Here is a 21,442-nt window from a genome sequence, read left to right as displayed (position 1 = left end):
GTTTGTTCCACACAAAAAGGTGGTTTTGAAATGTGGGGGGGGTCTGGTTACATAGAAACCCTACAGTGCAGAAAGAGGCCATTCGGCCCATTAAGCCTGCACTGACCACAATCCCACCCAGGCCCTATTCCCCATAACCCCACATATTTAAACTGCTAATCGTCCTGACACAACAGGGCAATTTAGCATAGCCAAACAACCTCACCCACACATCTTTTGGGGTGTAGGAGGAAACCCATGTAGACATGGGGAGAACATGCAAACCCCACCCAGCCAGTGGCCCAAGGTTGGATTTGAACCGGTGTCCCTGACACTGAGACAGCAGTGCTAACCACTGTGCCGCTCACTTGAACAGTGCCAATGTTTCACACATACAGAGCACTGTCATTCTGGATAAGAAATCCAGAATGTAGACAGACGGGAACCAGTGGATGTGGTGTTTCTCAATGTTCGAAATGCCTCACAAAAGGTTGCTTCAGAAGGTTAGGGTGCACGGAGTTGGGGGTAAGGTGTTAGCGTGGATACAGGATTGGCTGTCTAATAGGAGGCAGAGAGTTGGTATCAATGGGAGCTATTCTGATTGGCGGTTGGTGACTAGTGGAGTGCCCCAGGGATCGGTGCTGGGGCCTCAACTGTTTACCATTTATATAGATGAGGAGGAGGAGGGGGCTGAGTGTAGGGTAACAAAATTTGCTGATGACACAAAGATGAGTGGAAAAGCAAATTGCACAGAGAGTGTGGAAAGTCTGCAGAGGGATCTGGATAGGATGAGTGAGTGGGCGAGGACCTGGCAGATGGAGTATAATGTTAGCAAGTGTGAGGTTATCCAGTTTGGCAGGAATAATAGTAGGAGGGATTATTATTTAAAGGGCGAAAAGCTACAGCATGCTACAGTGCAGAGGGTCCTGGGGGTCCTTGTGCATGAGTCACAAAAACCCAGTCTGCAGGTGCAGCAGGTGATCAAGAAGGCGAATGGGATGCTGGCCTTTATAGCGAGGGGGATAGAATATAAAAGCAGGGAGATCTTGCTTCAACTGTACAGGGCACTGGTGAGTACTGTGTGCAGTTTTGGTCACCGCATTTGCTCAAGGATATTTTGGCCTTGGAGGGAGTGCAGAGGAGGTTCACTAGGCTGATACCGGAGATGAGAGGGTTGGACTATGAAGAGAGACTAAATAGACTGGGTCTGTACTCATTGGAGTTTAGAAGGATGAGGGGGGATCTTATAGAGACGTATAAGATAATGAAAGGGATGGATAGGGTAGAGGTAGAGAGATTCTTCCTGCTCAGAAAGGACAGCAGGACTAGAGGACACAGCCTCAAGATAAGGGGGGAGCAGTTTAGATCGGAGTTGAGGAGGAACTTCTTCACTCAAAGGGTGGTGAATCTCTGGAATTCTCTGCCCGTTGAAGTGGTGGAGGCTGCCTCACTGAATATATTTAAGTCACGGGTGGGTAGGTTTTTGATAGACAGGGGAATTAAGGGTTATGGGGAGAAAGCGGGAAAGTGGAACTGATCCACTTCAGATCAGACATGATCTTATTGAATAGTGGGGCAGGCTCGAAGGGCTAGATGGCCTACTCCTGCTCCTATTTCTTATGTTACATTCTTAAATCACATGCATCGGGAATGGTCAATTAGATTTCACTGCAGACAAATGAGAGGTAACTCTGATTCTCTGATCATTTAGTTAAATGGGCAGATTAATTAGAACATCACTTTTACAAGCTGCATGGGTATAATTCCCTTTGGGAGTCAGTGGAGAACAAATATAAAGAGTACAAATTCGATGCTAGCCCTCATTGTACAAGTTTCTCACCCAGCCAGGCACTTTCAAATTAACCCCTGCTATGACAGGGCTCCCCCCAACTCCATCGCCGCTCTGACAGGACTCCCCATCCCCCTGCTGTGACAGAATTATTACCCCCACCCCCCCCTGTCCCTGTGACAGAGTTATTACCCCCATTGTAATAGTTCAGTCCTGACCAACACCTGTGATAAAGTTTGCAGTATTTAACAAATCCTTCATACTCTACCTGCCACGCTGAAGTTAATGTTTACACTGGTGTCAGAAGCACGCACAGAGACAAGAGTTCCAAATTTGAAAATGAATTGGAGATCTGAAAGGCTGAGGTACAATCCGATAGCAGAGGTGCGCACACTGCCGTCACAACGGAATAAAAACCATTGAATACTGACAGTGTGAACGGTGAAGTGGATCTACTGGAAATCAGGTGCACTTTCTCGTGTTTTTTTTTTGGTTGGTGGCTGTGGTTCACCCTCCAGGGTGGTGCTGGGCATTAGTCCATGAAGGATCACAGGCACATCACTGGGGTTACATTTTACTCAATTAATTTGCATACACAACAATGCAACCCACTGTTAACTCAAGTATTGTAGGTTGATGAGATACGAATCTGGCATTTCTTTATTCATTCACGGGACATGGGCATCGCAGGCTGCTTAGCATTTATTGGCCATCCCTAGTTGCCCCTGTTCAGACATTGCTGTGGCTCTGGAGTCACATGTTGGCCAGGCTGGGTAAGGACGGCAGATTTCCCTTCCTAAGGGACATTGATGAATCAGATGGGTTTTTCTGACAATCGACAATTGTTTCACGATCAGCAGTAGATTCTTAATTCCAGACTGTTTTTATTGAATTCAAATTCCATCATCTGCTGTAATGGGATTCAAATCCAGGTCCCCAGAACATTAAGTGAGTTTTTGGATTAATGATCTAGCAGTAATACTATAATAATAAATCATGATAGACCTTCGTCTTCCCAGTAGAGCATCATCTTTCAAAAATAGACATTGTTTCTGTGGGATGGCCAATCCTTTCCAGCTACATGTTAACTTAGGTCAGTAACACAGTCTCTGTATAGGCCACTAGTAAGGGTTGAATACAGAGCTAACTTGTACTTCATAGCTTCAAACACAAAAACAAATCACACACAGACTGTCTACTAATCTGATCTCACTTACTGGGCATACTGCTGACTGTTACCAGGGTACCAGTCCTTGGAATGTAAGGGACCCTCACCTTATCCATTACTGAATTAGCAATGCTTCATGTGTGTGGCTTGTCAGGACTATTTGAACCATGAAGGGCAACAGCTGATCCCAACGCAATATTTGTGCTAATGCACAATTTAACAAGAGTAACCCGGACAGGAAGCCTGGCTAATTATAATAAACTGCGGCCCACAGGTACTGAGGTCAATCCTGGGGTTCACACCAGCTTCTAACTGTGCAAACCGGGTATGGACAGGCTATCAAACCCAACTCTCTCCTGGCTGAAGTGGCCCATTTTCCAAAGGAGTCTTCGGGGGAGGGTGAATCAAGGAATGAATGCTGTTTGAAAGTAGCTTCAAACAACATAAATTTCTAAGCTCTATTCACGGTTAGTTTGGATTCAGTTCAGATCAGAGTGACCTGGATAAAACGCATTCAATTTGGCCAGCAATTCATTTGCACTTGAATGTTGTAAGTCTGTATGACTAGATTGTTATCGGAGCTTTCACATTATATGGACAGTATAGAGTCAGAGATTGTGGATGTTCCTCATGGTACAGTTACAGAGTTGTCTTGTGGAAGCATTGTTAAAGACAAATCTCTAAGGACTCAAAGTATGTCAAGTATTCTGGTTACACCCATTAAATTGTACTGGAATTCTCATCATTACAATGTTTTCAAAGAGCTTGGATCAGTTCTCCACTTTGAAATTGGCCAAAGCTAATGCCAAAGAATAGGAATTCACTGTGGGTAGCAGTGGTTGGCACTGCTGCCTCACAGCGCCAGGGACCTGGGACAGCACGGTGGCACAGTCACTGACACTGCTGCCTCACATTGGCAGGGACCTGGGTTCAATTCCAGCCTCAGGTCGCCGTTTGTGTGGAGTTCACACGTTCTCCCCATGTCTGCGTGGGTTTCCTCTGGGGTACTCCGGTTTCCTCCCACAGTCCAAAGATGAGTGGATTAGGTTGATTGGCCATGCTAAATTGATCCTAGTGTCAGAGGGTTAGTAGGGTAAATATGTGGGGTTACAGGAATAGGACCTGGGTGGGGTTGTGGTCAGTGTAGATTTGATGAGCCAAATAACCTCCTGCAGTGTGGGGATTCTATATAAAAACAATTGGAGATTTTCTGGCCCCCTGCCCATCCCGAGGATATAGTTGCTTTCCACGAGCCAACTGCATGGGTACCATGCATCATCGGCCATTGTCCTAGCTCAGGGCCATTAGCCGGTGGTGTGTGTGCGCCGAGCAGTAGATTGATTCAGGAGTGTACTTTCCTCCCCCCTCCCAGCTAAAAACAACAGATCGATGGTCACAGTGCCAGCTTCACGAGGAATGCTTTCTTGCTTAGGCCATTGACAGGTGACCATGGAACCAAATGGAAGGTCATGACCTTCAGGACAGGGAGTGCAAAGAAAAACCTTCAATAATTCAGTCGAGGGGTAATCAGAAACAGTCATACTCACATCTGGAAGCTACTGGTGTTTCTGAAATCATCCACACAGCCGTTTAGAATCCAGACACTTCAGCTCCTGAGCATCCCTTAGACAAATCCCTCAGTCTCTGCAACCTCACCTGAGAAAGAATGGACATTTGTTTACTGAACAACATATTCTAAACGTGGAATGATCTTTCAGTTGATTTGTTACACGGGAAAGCAATAAGTGTAACTTTACTCTGATCTGTAGCTGCTCATGTCCAATCATCAGACTAAGTCAACGGTTAACTAAAAGCGAGAGTCCATTCCAGAATAGACAGAAAAACAATCTGGGGAGATAATTATTTACAGTAACTGAATAGAATTGGATTCACGCACTAGCAAGTTCCTCAGATTGGAAAGAAAGTCATTTGCTTTTTTTTTGAAACAAAAGAATGCTTCAACACAAAAGACAAACTGATTTGTTGTTCTGTTTGTAATAGCGTGCCGAACATTTTGTGCCATTATCTAACACAAGCTGTGCCAATAGACAGTTGCCACTGGATACGACACAACGCTTGCAGTTGTGGAGCCACCGAGTTTATTCTAGAATTCATAAACTTGTAGCACAACCGGGTTTGGGCTGTGCTGCTCCATTAATAATTTCAAAAGGTGTGTGTCTGTGTGTCAGGGGTGGGGGTGGTAGAAGAGAGTGAGGGACCACAGCAACCATAATCCCCCTAAAACTCACATCACACTCGAAACAAAACTGGACCTCTATTTTCTCTAAACGAAAGTTAAACAGTAATCCAAGTCACGTCCTTATATTTAAAAAAAACTAGCTGTCGGATAATTTCCCAATGGGAAGGTTTTCAACAAGCCCTTTAGGGCTCAGGCCACTACGTTACAACACCAAGTAGAGTTTAGTCACTCATTTACAACAATTCCAACAGGAACAAAGTCTAAATTCTTAGTATTTCCAGGGAAAAGAAGAACATGAAATTACATTTACAACAATTACTTGTATTTAAATAGTGCCTTTCATGCCATTAAAGTTTTCAAAAAAGGTACTTCGCAAAAAAAAACAGACAAGTGATGCAGTGTCTAGGACAGATTGTTGAAACTTCTTGAAGCATTTGATAGAGAGAGGGAAGTCATTTCAAGTTGGGAATTTACAGAACATTTTAGGACCAGTCACTAATGGGTGATTGATTAAAACTGGGGATTGGTCACAAGTCCAGGAATTGGAGGAGCGCAGATATCTTGGGAGGGCCGCGGGGGTGAGAGATTACAGAAGTGGGGGGGGGGGGGCAAAGCCATGGAGGGGTTTGGAAACGAGAATTTAAAAAAAAGGTGTTGCTGGAGCAGGGAGGCGAGCACAGGGGTGATGAGCTAAGGGGCCTTGTTGCAACTTAGAATGCGGGGAAAGAGCTTTGGATGGGTTGAAGTTTATGGATGATGAAATTAGGAAGTCAGCCAGCAGAGCTTTACAATAGTTTACAGCATGATGTAGCCCATTAAGTTGCAACTAAATAAAGCACAGTGAATACAAGTCACAAAGTATCAAAGCAAGCATTGAATCATCATCAAACCCAACCTTGGTGTTCCTGCTATGCCTCTGGTGCAAACTGCAATAATACAAAACACTATCATACATCACTTACTGATCAGATAACCAGTCCAGTTTGCTGGAACTCATCTACCTGCATGTCTGGTAAAGTCAAACAGAACTTCTGATGTTTTTAATCGCAGGGACTCATCCTGAAGGACGGTGGTGTTTTTATTAATGAGACTTTTTTTTAAAACACTAGTTATAGTTATACTACCTTCCTGTAAAATCAAAGTATAAAAACTAGCAGCTGGCACTGGGCTTGAATCAGACAGAATTCAGCTTACCAGCAGTTGGTGCCTTTATCTTTTGGTTATACTCTCAGCGTACAAGTGTAAACCCCACCTGGTCAATAAAAACCCTCTGATTCAAGTGAAATTTTGCACACAGCACAGGGTTAGAATCTTGGGATAGCACAAGGAGGTTCCCTGCATTCAAATAGAGTCCAGTTAATCCCACTGCCCTGTTCCTTCCCCATATCCCTAACAATCATTTCTCTTCAGTCTTTATCCAATCCCCATGTGAAGATTAAGATTGAATTAGTCGCCGTCCCGTTATCAGGCAGCGCCTTCATAATGCTAACCACTCACGGGGGTAACTAACCAGGCAAGGGTGGCTTTGGTCTCTGCCAAACAAACAATACTATCCAACCCCTGGAGCTTCAACGTTGTGGAACTTCAAGGGCAACATCAGGTCTTCAGCCCGTTGTCCTTCCCAGGTAGGTGTTGACTTGCTAACTGTCCAAGCAGCAGTTATGTGCAATATCAGACAAGTTCCAAACAAATAGTTCTTGCTGATGCACATGCATTTATGTCCCTCACCCTCAAAGCACACATTCTTTTAGAGCTTCAAGTACATTTTGTTCTGCACCAGAATATCTCCCCTCTGATTAAGATGTTCAGTCAGCACATCCCCTGACCTTTGCCCCAGTGAGATGACAGATCATTGAAGAATTCTCTGGAGGACAACAGGAATTCATCTCAACACATTCTGCCCTGTCATCACAGAGAATTAAATCAGTTGGTTTTTACACAACCCAGAGCGTGTGCAATTATGTTTATAAAATAACTTTTCTGGTCAAGTGCTTTATTGACAAAACCTGTAAAATCAGAATAAAGGTCAGCACAGTGGCTAGCGCTGCTGCCCCACAGCACTGGGGACCCAGGTTCAATACCCAATGTCTGAGGAGTTTGCACGTTCTCCCTGTGTCTGCGTGAGTTTCCTCCAGGTAATCCTGTTTCCTCCCACTATTCAAAGATGTGCTGGTTAGGTACATTGACCCAAACAGGCGCCGGACTGTGGCAACCAGGGGAATTTCACAATAACTTCATTGCAGTGTTCATCACAAGCCTTACTTGTGACTAATAAACTTAAACATTTTTTAAAAAGGTCCACTACACACTTAATGACACACCCACTCATCCACTGTACCCAAAGCCTCCATGTTAAATTGCATAGACAGTGACAGTGGTTAGCACTGCTGCCTCACAGCACCAAGGACCCAGGTTCAATTCTGGCCTCAGGTCACTGTCTGTGTGGAGTTTGCATGTTCTCCCTGTGTCTGCAGGGGTTTCCTCCCAGGGGTTAGGTTGATTGGCCATGATAAATTGCCCCTTAGTGTCAGAGGGACTGGCAGGGTAAATATGTAGGGTTATGGCGATAGGGCCTGGGTAGGATTGATGAGCTGAATGGCCACCTTCTGCACTGCAGGGGTTGCATGACGTGTTTGTCTGCAGGTGACCTGGACTGAGTGAGCAGCATGGGAGAGAAATCCAGCAGGGAGGAAGGTACATGGAATACCCCCCCTCCTCCCCCCAACCAATTCTCAGTGTGGGTAAGAGGAATGGCCAGGAAATCGGGTGCACTTGTGCAGGACCCGCACAAACTTTTATCCATGTGCCAGGCCCAGGTGATTCCATAGTCCCAGGCAGAGAGGCAATGCCCCCTTACCCAGTGAAAACAACACCTGCCCCCAGCACAGCAACAAGGAACACTGGAATTCCTGGATAAAAATTGCTCTGTTCCCAAAATGCAGCATTTTCTCTGCCCAAAATGGTGGATTTGGCGCAAGTGGACAGACTCCTTCTGTGATTGGAGGTGTGGAGATGCTGGCGTTGGACTGGGGTGGGCACAGCAGGAAGTCACACACCAGGTTAAAATCCAACAGGTTTCATCAGGTGAGCAGTGCTCTGAAAGCTCGTGATATCAAACAAACCTGTTGGATTTTAACCTGGTGTTGTGAGATTTCTTACACACTGAAGGATCTGCTGGAACAACATTTTCCCTCCTGCTTCTGTCCAAGTTTCCACTGTTGTTGACGCTCCTGCAGCAGGTTTTGCAGATTGGTATTTCACTTCCTCGTCCCAGAGCTGAGAGAATGCAGAAATAGAATAAAACCAACCAGAATTCCTGCTCCTGAAGGCTCATTTTGACTTTGGGTGTTGGACTAAACTGTGCTTATTGAATAATCTCCCGTAAGGCATCGCTGCCTGTGTTAACACACACTGCAGGCCAGAGACATGAAGAATCACACAACACAATATCAATGTCACCAATTAAACACAAATTGAGAGGAGGTGTGACAACTGCATCAGCTGAATGAGACACAGCACATTGCTCGTGAAGTGAAACAGGACTTAGAGCTCATCAGAAGTCAATGTTAACCCTGTCCCAAATCCAGAGGTCAGGGTTGGTGGAAAGATATGAATGGGATGGATAGGATAGAGGTGGAAAGACTCTTCCCGCTCAAAAAAGACAATAGGACTAGGGGGCACAGCCTCAAGATAAAAGGGGGGCGGTTTAGAACGGAGTTGAGGAGGAACTTCTTCACTCAAAGGGTGGTGAATCTCTGGAATTCTCTGCCCGTTGAAGTGGTGGAGGCTGCCTCGCTAAATATTTTTAAGACGCGGGTTGATGGGTTTTTGATAGGAGAGGGGATTAAGGGTTATGGGGAGAGGGCGGGAATGTGGAACTGAGCCACGACAGATCAGCCATGATCTTATTGAATGGCGGGGCAGGCTCGAAGGGCTAGATGGCCTACTCCTGCTCCTATTTCTTATGTTCTTATAGCAGTGTGTTTCCCTGGTCTGGGATCAAGTGCACCATGGAGTTTCCTAGCTGCTTCCCCACGGAGTGACTAGATGATTAAATGTAAAAGCCACGAGGCAGCAATTTCTCTAACCTGACAGATGACCAGGAACAGTCAAATTGACATGAAAAATGCAAATAACATTGATGCATCACAGTGACCCATTCCCCTTGGCATTACTGAGATTATAGAATGGGTACAACGCATGAGGCAATTCAGCCCATTATGTATGGGCTAGCCCACTCTGAAAGAACAATTTATTGAGCGTCACCACACCTCCTCTCTATCCTTACATATTTCCTTTTCAAATAATGATCTAATTCCATTTCGAAGCTCCAATTGAATCTGTCTCCATCACAATCTCAGATAGTGCATTCCAGATCCTAACCACTCTTTTTTTTAAGTTTATTTATTATTGCCACAAGTAGGCTTACATTAACACTGCAATGAAGTTAATGTGAAAATCCCCTCATCACCACACTCTGGTGCCTGTTCGGGTTACAGTGAGGGAAAATTTAGCATGGCCAATGCACCCAATCAGCACGTCTTTTGGACTGTGCAAGGAAACCGGAGCACTCGGAGGAAACTCATACAGACACGGGGAGAATGTGCAGACTCTGCACAGACAGCGTCCCAAGCCAGGAATCGAACCTGGGTCCATGTAGCTGTGAGACAGCAGTGCTAAACACTGTGCCACCGCGAGAGAATCTGTCTCCACCACGCTCTCAGACAGTGCATTCCTGATCCCAACCACTCGCTGCGTGGAAAAGCTTTTCCTCTTATTGGCAAAAGCAGCAATGGTTGGCAATTTCCTTTAACCTGGGCTCTCATTCTCGATAGTTTCACTACTGGGAATATTTTCTTCCCCGATGATTTTCAATACTATCAGACATCCTCCAGAGCTTTGCTTCTCCAAGGGAAAGGAAAAATCACCTCCACCTTTTCTCCTCTTTCTACATCATTGTATCCGTCACTGCTTTGGGCCGTGAAGCTAATTCAAGCAGTAAGAATATGCAGGCTTTGGTGTAGATTAGATACTCGATTACATTCTTCCAGCCCCTCCAACACAACGCACAGTGACAGCCACGTGTACCATTAGCAACTCAAAGTTCCTTTGACAGCACCTTCCAAACCCACGACCACTACAACAGACACACAGGAAACCACCACCGGCTAGTTCTCCTACAAGCCACTCACTCACCACTGCGACTTGGAAACATAATCAGCCGTTCCTTCAATCCCTCCCTAACAGCACTATGGGTATACCTACACAACGTGGACTACAGTGGTTTAAGTAGGTGGCTCACCACCACCTTTGAGGCAATTAGGGATGGACGTTAAAATGTTGACTTTGCCAGGGACAACAATAAAAGGGTTGGTCTCAGTGAACCATAGTGGCTCCGTGTTCAGAGGGGCTGGTGGTCTACTTCAACAAAGGAAGACTGAGGGGTTGGTAGGGGGAAGACATTGGAGACACAGCCCCTTACTGCAAAAATCACAAAACACACGTCACAACTTCCTGCAGAATCAGGAACGCTCAAGTGGTTTGGTTTTTGGTTGGAGGGAGAAATATTGCCCTGAGATTTCCCCTCATCCCCTCCCAGGGAGGGCCATGGAATCTTTCCTGTTCACCTAACCAGGGAAACAGGCTTCACTTTAAAGAGCTAATGTAAAACATTGACTCGTTCCCTCCTAATGTGTTGGAGTGCCAGATGGTGATGTTTGAGTCCTGAAATGGTGTGTTAACTCGCAACCCACTGGTTTAAAAACAGATGCAGCGACCCAGAGGCAAACAGCACCAGGCCAGCTGCAGCTTTGTATCTGGGACTTTTCCTATCTTGAGCTTTGCGAGATGTGAGCCAATGGTGTTCAGTGGGACTCCGACTCCCAGTTATTTGTAGATGGACACTCACCTTTTTCTCACCATCAGCTGAGTCAAGCTGTAATTTCTAATCTCGTCAGGATGCCAGAGGAAAGAACAAGTGGACCCACCATGACTACAGCTGCTCATTTCTGACTACAACTCCAGCCCACGCAGCTTAAAAACTTTCACAAGCACCTGCACAGAATGCAGGCTAAACATTTTTAAAAAAGTAGACCTGAAGTCTCTCGAGAAAACAGTGAAAATTGGTGTATTTCTGCAGTGGTTTCTCCATGGGCAGAGCACGCATTGTCAATCGCTTGCTGCCTGACCAAAGTCTAGCTGCCAGGATATCCGAGAGTTTGCCCTGTCGCTATGTTCACAGTCCCCCAATTCATTGCTGGATTCCAGCTGCCAACATCTTGTGAAATACCACTGGAAAAATTCAATGATTTGAGACCAGTTTCAGGTCAGTTCTGGGATTGAGTTTACAGCGCACAAGGCGGATTTACTAATGTTAAACTTCTGGTAAGGTGGGAGCACAGGCTGTGGCCCCATCTCTGGGCAGTATCCCCTTTAGAGATATCTCCTGATTGGGGGCAAAGGATGGGAAAAATTATCCAGAAATTCCATACAGCTGGTTGGGGCCTGGAAATGGTGATAAAAAAAACACTGACGGAGTACCTCAACAGCAAAAGTTCCTACCTGTCAACTGGAGTGAATGTGGGTTCTGCAGGAGATGGGTGCTTGGAAGCCATGTCTACTCGATCTACCCAAATCCCATCCCGGGACAATGCGCCACTAGTTTTTGGAGCACTGCTCCTTTGTCAGGTGAGTCTGATGAGGGGGCAGTGCTCTGAAAGCTAGCGGTTTTTGCTAACAAATAAACGAGTTGGACTTTAACCTGGTGTTGAGACTTCTTACTGTGTTTACCCCAGTCCAACGCCAGCATCTCCACATGTAGATTAATCGATACAGACCAATTTGTCCAGATTAGTCAAACCTCCGTGACCACTGGACAATGGGTGGCTGATGGTGAACTAGATGATCTTATATTTTTATCATTTTGCAATTCCAATAAACCTTGAATTGTGAAAGTGTGGGGTAAACATGAACTACAAACTGAAAACATTCTGAATGTAGTTGCGAAAGAGAAACCGCTGCCAATGTTACTGAAGAATACAGCTGTGTGCACAGAAAACTTCAGCAAAGACCAATATTTATCTTCATTAGCACAAACCGCAAAGAGTTTGTGATGCTGCATCTTCATCATTCTTTCTGGTTGTATCATAGCTTGGCCTGCTCTGCCCAAGACCGCAAGCTACAAAAGGTCGGCCCAATCCATCACGCAAACCAGCCTCCCATCCATTGTCTCTGTCTATACTTCCTGCTGCCTCAGAAAAGCAACCAGCATAACTAAGGACCCCACGCACCCGGGACATTCTCTCTTCCACCTTCTTCCGTCAGGCAAATGATACAAAAGTCTGGAGGTCACATACCAACTGACTCAAGAACAGCTTCTTCTGCTGCTGTCAGACTTTTGAATGACCTTTCTTGTATTAAGTTGATCTTTTTCTACACCCTAGCTATGACTGTAACGCTACATTCTGCACCCTCTCCTTTCCTTCTCCATAAACAGTATGCTTTGTCTGTATATCTTGCAAGAAACAATACTTTTCCCTGTACACCAATACCATGTGACAATAATAAATCAAATTTCGTTCCAGGTATTAACCTTTATAATAATTCTGGAATTAAGAATTCCCTGATCACCCAGGGAAAAAAATCCTGTCTGATGTAAAAACACAATGAAGAAAAGTGAGATACCTTACTGGTATGTATATTGAAATAATTAATGCAAGAGGTCAGCAATGATTTATTGAATGCTGGAGCAGGCTCAAGGGACCAAATAACTTCCTCCAGCTCTTATTCCCAACGCCCAATTTGCAAACTATTTGTCCTTTTACACTTGCTTCTGTTTCCAATGGTCTTGTCACCTGACAAACAAAAGCACTGTTAGAAGATCAGAGAATGTGGGAGTAATTCCTGGTTGTGCAAACGTTTGCTGTGTCAGGACTTCCCAAAATTGTGCGACTCAATGCTGGTATACAGAAGTAGCCCATTCAGCCCATCGAGCCTGCTCCACCATCCATTATGATCATGGCTGATCAAATTGAATAGCCTGAACATTCCTCCCACATCCCTGTAGACCCAAGAGCTATAAATCTAATTTCTTCTTAAAATCAAACAACGTTTTAGCCTCAACTACATTCTGGGTGAAGAGATGCTTCCTCACCTCACTTGTAAAAGGTTTACTGATTATCATAGAATCCCTTCAGTGCAGAAAGAGGTCCATTGAATCTGCACCAACTCTCCAACAGAGCATCGTACCCAGGCCTACTTGTAACACCACGCATTCATCCCGCTAATTTACACATCTTTGGATACTAAGGGGCAATTTAGACAATGTCCAATCCACCTCACCTACACATCTTTGGATTGTGGGAGGAAGCCAAAGCACCTAGAGGAAATCCATGCAGACACGGGGAGCGTGTCCGTGCAGAGTTAGCACAGCCACCCAAGGCTGGAATTGAACCCGGGTCCCCGGTGCTGTGAGACAGCAGTGCTATCCACTGTGACACCCCTATCCTCAAACAATAACCCCTGGTTCTGGGCTCCCCAACCAAAATCAAGGACATTCTTTCTGAACCGACTGTCTAAGCCTGTTAGAGCTTTAAAAGTTTCTATGACATCCCCTCTTTTAAATCCAGCATTCTGGGCAGACGACAGAGCACCTTCACTTTTCACCATGGAATCAATCACCATTGTTTTTAAGGAATAGAGTTGGCCTTCAAGATAGTTTCTCAGAGTCAGGGACTCCTGTTCCCTTCCCTCCTCCAAATCAGCCACAAACAAGACGCAATGAAAAGTGTAAAGAGCCATACAGCGGGATTTTACAGCCTCACTCGGGCGAGGACGGAAATTCCAACCCCAGGCCAACAGACATTTCCATTGTCGGAGCTTCGCCCACACCGATTCTGGGTGGGCGAGGTGGGAGAGTTCCAGCCATGATGTCTCAGGTCAGTTAGTAATGACACAGAAATCAAAGAATTTCCAAACCATCCTGTTCTCTTTTCTTAAAAAAAAAGAGAGAAAATGGACAGATAATCGGAGGAGGGGTACGGGGTAAAGAAACTGCTGGAGTTTGTCAGGAAAAGTCAGATGTGAAACTTGTCCATCAGACACAGGGGGTCCTTGAGAACACAGACCCTGGTGTGATGTGACAGATAGGGCAGGTTTCATGTAGCTTTTTAATCATATATTTCACTGGTTTACAAGATACATCATCCACCAGTTCACAAACACCGCATGTACATGAATGCTGGAATTTCCATGACGACAAAACAAGTGATCTACTTATTGATCTGTCTGAACTAAAACAAAAGACCCAGAGTGAACCCTCTACACCCTAGCTATGACTGTAACGTTACATCCTGCACAGTCTCCTTTCCTTCTCTATGAACGGGATGTTTTGACTGTATTGTGCATAAGAAACAATACTTTTCACTGTGTGTTAATACGTGTGACAATAAATCAAACCAGTATGGCATGGAGGACCATTGTCAAGTCTGCTTTTCCCAATAGCATCAATTGCCATTTCGCAATATTTAAAACACAGAACGTCCAATAAACCAATTTGTGGATTCCCTTGTGATTCAGAATTAATTAAATAATTAACCTATTAAAAAGTGCTGTTAGTTGGCAGGAAGCACTGATGGAAAGTGTACTAACATACATCTGCAAAGGCTCATCAAAAGCCCCAAGGACAACCAGAAAATCTTAGAATCCCCACACTGCAGAAAGAGGCCATTTGGTCCATCGAGCCTGCACTGATCCCACCCATGCACTATCCCCTTAACCTCATGAATTTATCCTATTAATCCCCCTGACACTAAGGGGCAATTTAGCACGGCCAATCCACCTAACCCGCACATCTACGGACTGTGGAAGGGAATTGGAGCGCTCAGAGGAAACCCACGCAGACACGGGGAAGATGTCCGTGTGCAGCTTGCACTCACCCAAGGCAGGATTTGAACCCAGGCCCCTGGCACTGTAAAGCAGCAGTGCTAACCACCAGTCTGAGTTGTGAGCTTCTATTGAAAAACACTTGTGTATTTTTCTGTGTGAACCTTTGTTTTCTTTTTGCTGTCTCCAGCACTAGGAATTCGAATCGATAATCTAATGCAGGTCAAAATATTTCATTTGTGTTTTGTCAGCATGTTCTAGTGTGTAACACACAATGGAACTGTGTAAGTAGCTGTTCCCCTGTCTAATGGGGATAGTAAAGTCAATGCACGTTTGATATTTAATGAAGGAAGTTTGTACATTTCTGGCTGGATCAGTTCAATTTTCAATTTTTAAGACAACCTTTTTGCTGTTTTGTTTTGATTTACTGTCACCTGTTAAGGAAAGGAGAGAGTGCAGAATGTAGCATTAGTCATAGTAGGGTGTAGAGAAAGATCAACTTAGTGCAAGGTAGGTCCATTCAAAAATCTGACGGCAGCAGGGAAGAAGCCATTCAGTTGGTCCGTGACCTCAGACACTTGCATCTTTTTCCCAATGGAAGGTGGAAGAGAGAATGTCCAGGGTGTGGGGCATCCTTAATTATACTGAAATAGGTTGTGGAAATTCTCCAGAATAAAGATCAAAACTTCAGACTGATGTGGCAGTGATTGGCTTTAATCATTTGAGGAGGATAATGAAAGAAAGGATAGGGGCCTCAAAAGACCAAACGTGTGAAGGTGAGTGTTGCTGGAATCCCTACAGTGGAAGCCATTTGGCCCATTGAGTCTGCACTAACTCGACTGAGTAACTTATCCAGGCCCCACCCTAACCCTGTAACTCCATACGTTTACCATGGCTAATCTATCTAACCTAGACACGTTTGGACTGCGGGAGGAAACCAGAGCACACAGGAAACCCATGAAGACATGAGGAGAACATGCAGACTCCACACAGACAGTCACCCAAGGCTGGAATTGAACCAGGATACCTGGTGCCGTGAGGCAGCAGCGCTCATCACCTTCACAAGACAAAGAGGGTGACAATGCAGACAGTGTAGTTGAGGAGTATGAATTATTGGACACGATAAAAGCAGGTAGAGGGGAAGTATTAAGGGGATTAGCATCCTGGACCAGATGAAATGTATCCCAGGCTGTTACTCAGAAGCCAGGGAGAGAATTGCAATGGGTCTGACCTTCACTTTCCAATCCTCACTGATGCAGGCGAGGTCCTGGAGGATTGGGGGGTTTGTATGTTTAATTCGAGAGGGAGAGATAGATCGAATAATTATCCATCAGTCAGTCTAGTCTTGCATTGGGTAGTCCAAAAATACAGGTTAGGCTGATTGGCCGTGCTAAATTGCCACTTAGTGTCAGGGGGATTAACAGGGTAAATACCTGGGGTTCTGGGGATACAGCCTGGGTAGGGTTGTTGTCGGTACAGGCTCAATGGGCCAAATCGCCTCCTTCTGCACTATAGAGATTCTGTGGTTTTATGAAATTATTGGAAAGGATTCTGAGAAAGAATATAAACGATCATTTAGAAAGAAAAAATATCAAGGAGAGTCAGTGTGGGTTTGTTCAGAGAAGCTCATGCCTGACTAATGTGATTGAATGTTTTGAAGTAACCGAGGGTTAATGAAGGTAGGGCAGTTGATGTGACCTACATGGATTTAGACAAGGCTTTGGACAAGGCCCAATGTAGCAAATTAAACAAAAAAAAGTCAGAGCCCATGGGATCCAGGGGAACATAAGCTGGAAGTGAAATTGGTTGAGTAATAGGAAATAAAGGGTAATTGTTGGCTGCTGTTTTTGTGACTGGAAGATTGTTTCCAGAGGGGTTCCACAGAGCTCAGTACTGTCTCCACTTTTTGATAATCTGGACATAAATGTAGGATCCAGGTATTGGCCACACGGCTGGTAACGAGAGAAGCTGTGAACTGAAGGAGGATACCAAATGGTCAGGTGGCAAATAGATTTCAACCCACAGAAATGTGAGGTGATGTGTTTGGGGAGGTCAAACAAGGCAAAGGAATGATAATAAATGGGAGAATATTGAGAGGTGCAGAAGAAGTGAGGATCTTAGAACGAATGTCCCACAGATATCTGAAAGGAGCAGGACTGGTTGATGAGATGGTTAAGGCAAATAGAATTCTTCCATTTATTAATAGAGGCGTAGAATACAAGAGGAGGGAGGTTATGCTGGAATTATATAAAACATTAGTTAGGCCACAGAGCGCTGGCCTGGTCATCTCACAGGAAGAATGGACATAAATCGCATACAATATTGTGTTTGCACAACTGAAGCATATCTCGAGTAGTGTGCGCAGCTTTGGTCTCAATTTAGGGAAGGGTGGAGGTGGTTCAGAGGAGATTGACACCTGGATTGAGTGGATTGTCTTATGAGGAAAAGGCTGGACTTGTCTCCACTGGACTTTAGAAAAGCGAGGGGGGTGACTAAATAGGTGAAGAGGTGGGGGTAGGGAGGGGGAGTTGGAACTCACTGCCTGAAAAGGATAGTAGAGGGAGAAACTGGTCAACTCATTTAAAAAAGGTACTGGATACATCTGAAGTGCCAGACCTTGCAGGGCTATCACCACCAAATGCTGGAAAATGGGATTCGGCTGTTAGGGACAGGGAAGGTTCATTTTTCAGCTGCTACAGACACAAAGAGCCACTGGCTTCTCTCTGTGCTGTAATTTTTCCATGATTATGCGCGCACAGGGAGAGGGACACATGGATCGCTCTCCAATCAGGATTACTGTTAATAACAGGGCTTGGAGTTGGCAGCAGAATGAATAAATAGAAGTTCACCAAAACAGATGTTGTGACAAAAATGTTTTTTGAACATCAGGAAGATTAGCAAGACAAGACATATCCACTCAACATGGAACTACAAGAGGTCATGAACGTAACCCAATCCATCACGCAAACCAGCCTCCCAACCATTGACTCTGTCTACTCTTCCTGCTGCCTCGGGGAAAAGCAGCCAGCATAATTAAGGACGCCAGACACACACTCTTCCACCTTCTTCCATCAGGAAAAAGATGCAAAAGTCTGAGGTCACGCACCAACTGACTCAAGAACAGCTTCTTCCCTGCTGCTGTCAAACTTTTGAATGGACCTACCTCACATTAAGTTGATCTTTCTCTACACCCTCGCTGTGACTGTAACACTACATTCTGCACCCTCTCCTTTCCTTCTCTTTGAATGATGTGATTTGATGATATAGCGTGCAAGAAACAATATTTTTCACTATGTTAACACATGTGACAAAAATAAATCAAAATGTTCTGAATACACAGCACAGTGACAGGGAACGCAAGCTCAAACTGAAATACGCTTACAAGTTGTCCACAAATCTCCATCATCAGAAACTGCTTTGCAAAGTGAACCGTCACACGCTGGGCTCCAGATAGGCAACTTGACCGTCACTGTTTGCACCCTGATGGACACCGGCTTCTGTATGACGGACATATGGACATACACATCTCATTGAACAGTTTTGTAAATCCATTCTTAAAGTCAAAAAGCCAATGCTCAGACTGGACCAGGCAAACCCAAACCCATTCCTGGCTTGCTCCAAAAACCAAATTCAATTGAATCCAACTCACGGTCCCCACAAATGGCAAACAAGACCCGCGCTGACAAGACATTGTGCCCCATCTTGGTCTCGATCTTAGCCAAAGGCCGATTACAAAAAAGACGAGAGGGCGATCCTGCTGACTCGTCATGGCGGTTGATCAGCGTGGTGGGCTGGGAAGATCGAGAGGCAGGAAACTGGGTTCATACCCAGTGTCTTTCCCCTCCGGATGATACCGGCACTGGATTGCAAGCACGATCAGCCTCACGCCCTTCAGGCTGATTTAAATATTTACATCTGAATTTTAAATATAATTAGCGAGCCTGGGATGGAACCGTCAGGGCTCATTGCCTTAATGGCCTCTGCCATGGAGGTCCTCACCAGCAAGGATCACGTATGGTCCCCAGCAATGGCCTTGCTAGTGGAACCGGAGGCCATTGAGCCACTCAGAGTGAATGGGGGTTTTTTTTTAAACAGGAAGTGTCATATTCCCAGTGCATTGTGTACACTTTATACAGTGCACTGGGAGCAGCTCATGTGCAGTGGCACCCTCTAGCAGTCAGCAGCCAGCTTCCCAGCATGAACAGACTCCATCCACTCCCCCTATTGGCAAGAATCACACTTTGCTTCATTTTGTTCTGTACGTGGCATAAGATTTGAATTTTTCACTTGCCAAAAAAAAAACAGGATCAATTCTCTCCCATTTTCACACTTAGAACATAGAAAAACTACAGCACAAACAGGCCCTTTGGCCCACAAGTTGCGGCGATCATATCCCCACCCTGTTGGGCACTTAGAAATATTTTGGTAAAGTCACTGCTGAGGAGTGTATACCTTTCTGAATTCTGAAGATGAGGCCAGAGATGGACTCTGGAGCAAGGAGGTCTCTCAAGCTCATGGTTGATAAGTCTCTTAGTTAAACGTACACAGTGTGTCACCCAAGAGGCACCAGTGTGATTTTGATGTGCACATTTATATTTTCATTTTAAATGTTCAATCTCTCTCATTTATTCGGGATTCCTATATTTTGCAGCACTCTACATTCCAACTGAATCAACTTCTGTTGTGGACAAAGTTTTGGAAAGGTTAAGAGATAGGATTTATAATCATCTAGAAAGGAATAATTTAATCAGGGATAGTCAGCACAGTTTTGTGAAGGGTAGGTTGTCCCTCACAAACCTTATTAAGTTCTTTGAAAGGGTGATCAAAGAGGTGGATGAGGGTAAAGCAGTTGGTGTGGTGTATATGGATTTCAGTAAAGCGTTTGATAAGGTTCCCCGCAGTAAGCTATTGTGGAAGACACGGAGGCATGGGATTGAGGGTGATTTAGTGGTTTGGATCAGAAACTGGCTAGCTGATAGAAGACAGAGGGTGGTGATTGATGGGGAATGTTCATCCTGGAGTTCAGTTACTAGTGATGGACCACAAGGATCTGTTTTGGGGCCACTGTTGTTTGTCATTTTTATAAATGACCTGGATGACGGTGTAGAAGGATGGGTTAGTAAATTTGCTGATGACACTAAAGTCGGTGGAGTTGTGGACAGTGCGGAAGGATGTTGCAGGTTACAGAGGGACATAGATAAGCAGTAGAGCTGGGCTGAGAGGTGGCAAATGGAGTTTAATGTGGAAAAGTGCGAGGTGATTCACTTTGGAAGGAGTAACGGAAATAGAGTACTGGGCTAACGGTAAGATATTTGGTAGTGTGGATGACAGAGGGGTCTGTGTCCATGTGCATAGATCCCTGAAAGTTGGCACCCAGGTTGATAGGGTTGTAAGAAGGCGTACGATGTGTTAGCTTTTATTGGTAGAGGGACTGAGTTTTGGAGCCACGAGGTCACGTTGCAGCTATACAAAACTCTGGTGCGGCTGCACTTGGAATATTGCGTACAGTTCTGGTTGCCGCATTATAGGAAGGATGTGGAAGCATTGGAAAGGGTGCAGAGAAGGTTTACCAGGATGTTGCCTGGTGTGGTGGGAAGGTCTTTTGAGGAAAGGCTGAGGGACTTGAGGCTGTTTTCGTTAGAGAGAAGAAGGTTAAGAGATGACTTAATAGGGACACGCAAGATGACCAGGGGATTAGATAGGGTGGACAGTGAGAGCCTTTTTCCTCAGATGGTGATGGCTAACATGTCATAGCTTTAAATTGAGGGGTGATAGATATAGGACAGATGTCAGAAGTAGATTCTTTACTCAGAGTATGAAGAGCGTGGAATGCCCTGCCTGCAACAGTAGTGGACTCGTCAACATTAAGGGCATTTAAATGGTCATTGGATAAACATATGGATGATATTGGAATAGTGTAGGTTAGACAGGCTTTAAATTATTGCGCCGACCTGTGAAACCATCGAGGGCTCAACAGTCTGTACTGCGCTGTAATGTTCTATGAATCAGATCTGTTCATTCTCACTCCATCGGTACTTTCCAGTATTTGTGAATGATACCATTTCAGTTGTGGGTCTTTATTTCCCTCCGTTCCAGTCTTCCTAGACCAGTTCCAGAATATTTGGTGTCCTGGTATTGCAGTGACAACACCTCACTAAATATTACAAACTGTTTTATAAAAGTTGCTTTTGAATCTGGAAAAAATTTTACAAAGTAAAGGCTGGAATTAAAAACCATTTCACTTTAATCTCCTATAATTTAGTTTGAAGGCATGTTGCAGTGGTCGATTCCTTCTGAACCACTTCTGCGGCCAATTAAGCTGCTCCCACATCAAATTCATCATTATATATATATATAAATAAAACGTGACTGGTGTCTTAATTTGTAATCAAATTTAACCTCTGGTTTCCGTGACAACCAGATT

At 44.8% G+C, this 21,442-nt stretch overlaps 1 protein-coding gene across 6 annotated transcripts in view; it reads right to left on the bottom strand.

Moving 5' to 3' along the window:
* Positions 1-21,442, bottom strand: part of LOC145360327 (polyhomeotic-like protein 2) — a 256,660-nt gene that overhangs the window by 232,142 nt on the left and 3,076 nt on the right. For 5 of the 6 annotated variants that reach the window (XM_080215518.1, XM_080215522.1, XM_080215523.1 and 2 more), the window contains exon 2: positions 4,484-4,592. The gene's annotated coding sequence lies outside the window, so the exon portion shown is untranslated. Of the gene's footprint in view, positions 1-4,483; positions 4,593-4,693; positions 4,718-21,442 lie in introns of those variants that run through there. The other variant, XM_080215519.1, reaches the window with a different exon arrangement.

The sequence above is a fragment of the Carcharhinus amblyrhynchos genome, chromosome 30 (assembly GCF_965287045.1).
Source record: "Carcharhinus amblyrhynchos chromosome 30, sCarAmb.v2.hapA, whole genome shotgun sequence".
Lineage (NCBI taxonomy): Eukaryota > Metazoa > Chordata > Chondrichthyes > Carcharhiniformes > Carcharhinidae > Carcharhinus > Carcharhinus amblyrhynchos.
The sequence above is the reverse complement of the archived record's forward strand: the minus strand, read 5'-3'. Positions and strand labels throughout refer to the sequence as shown.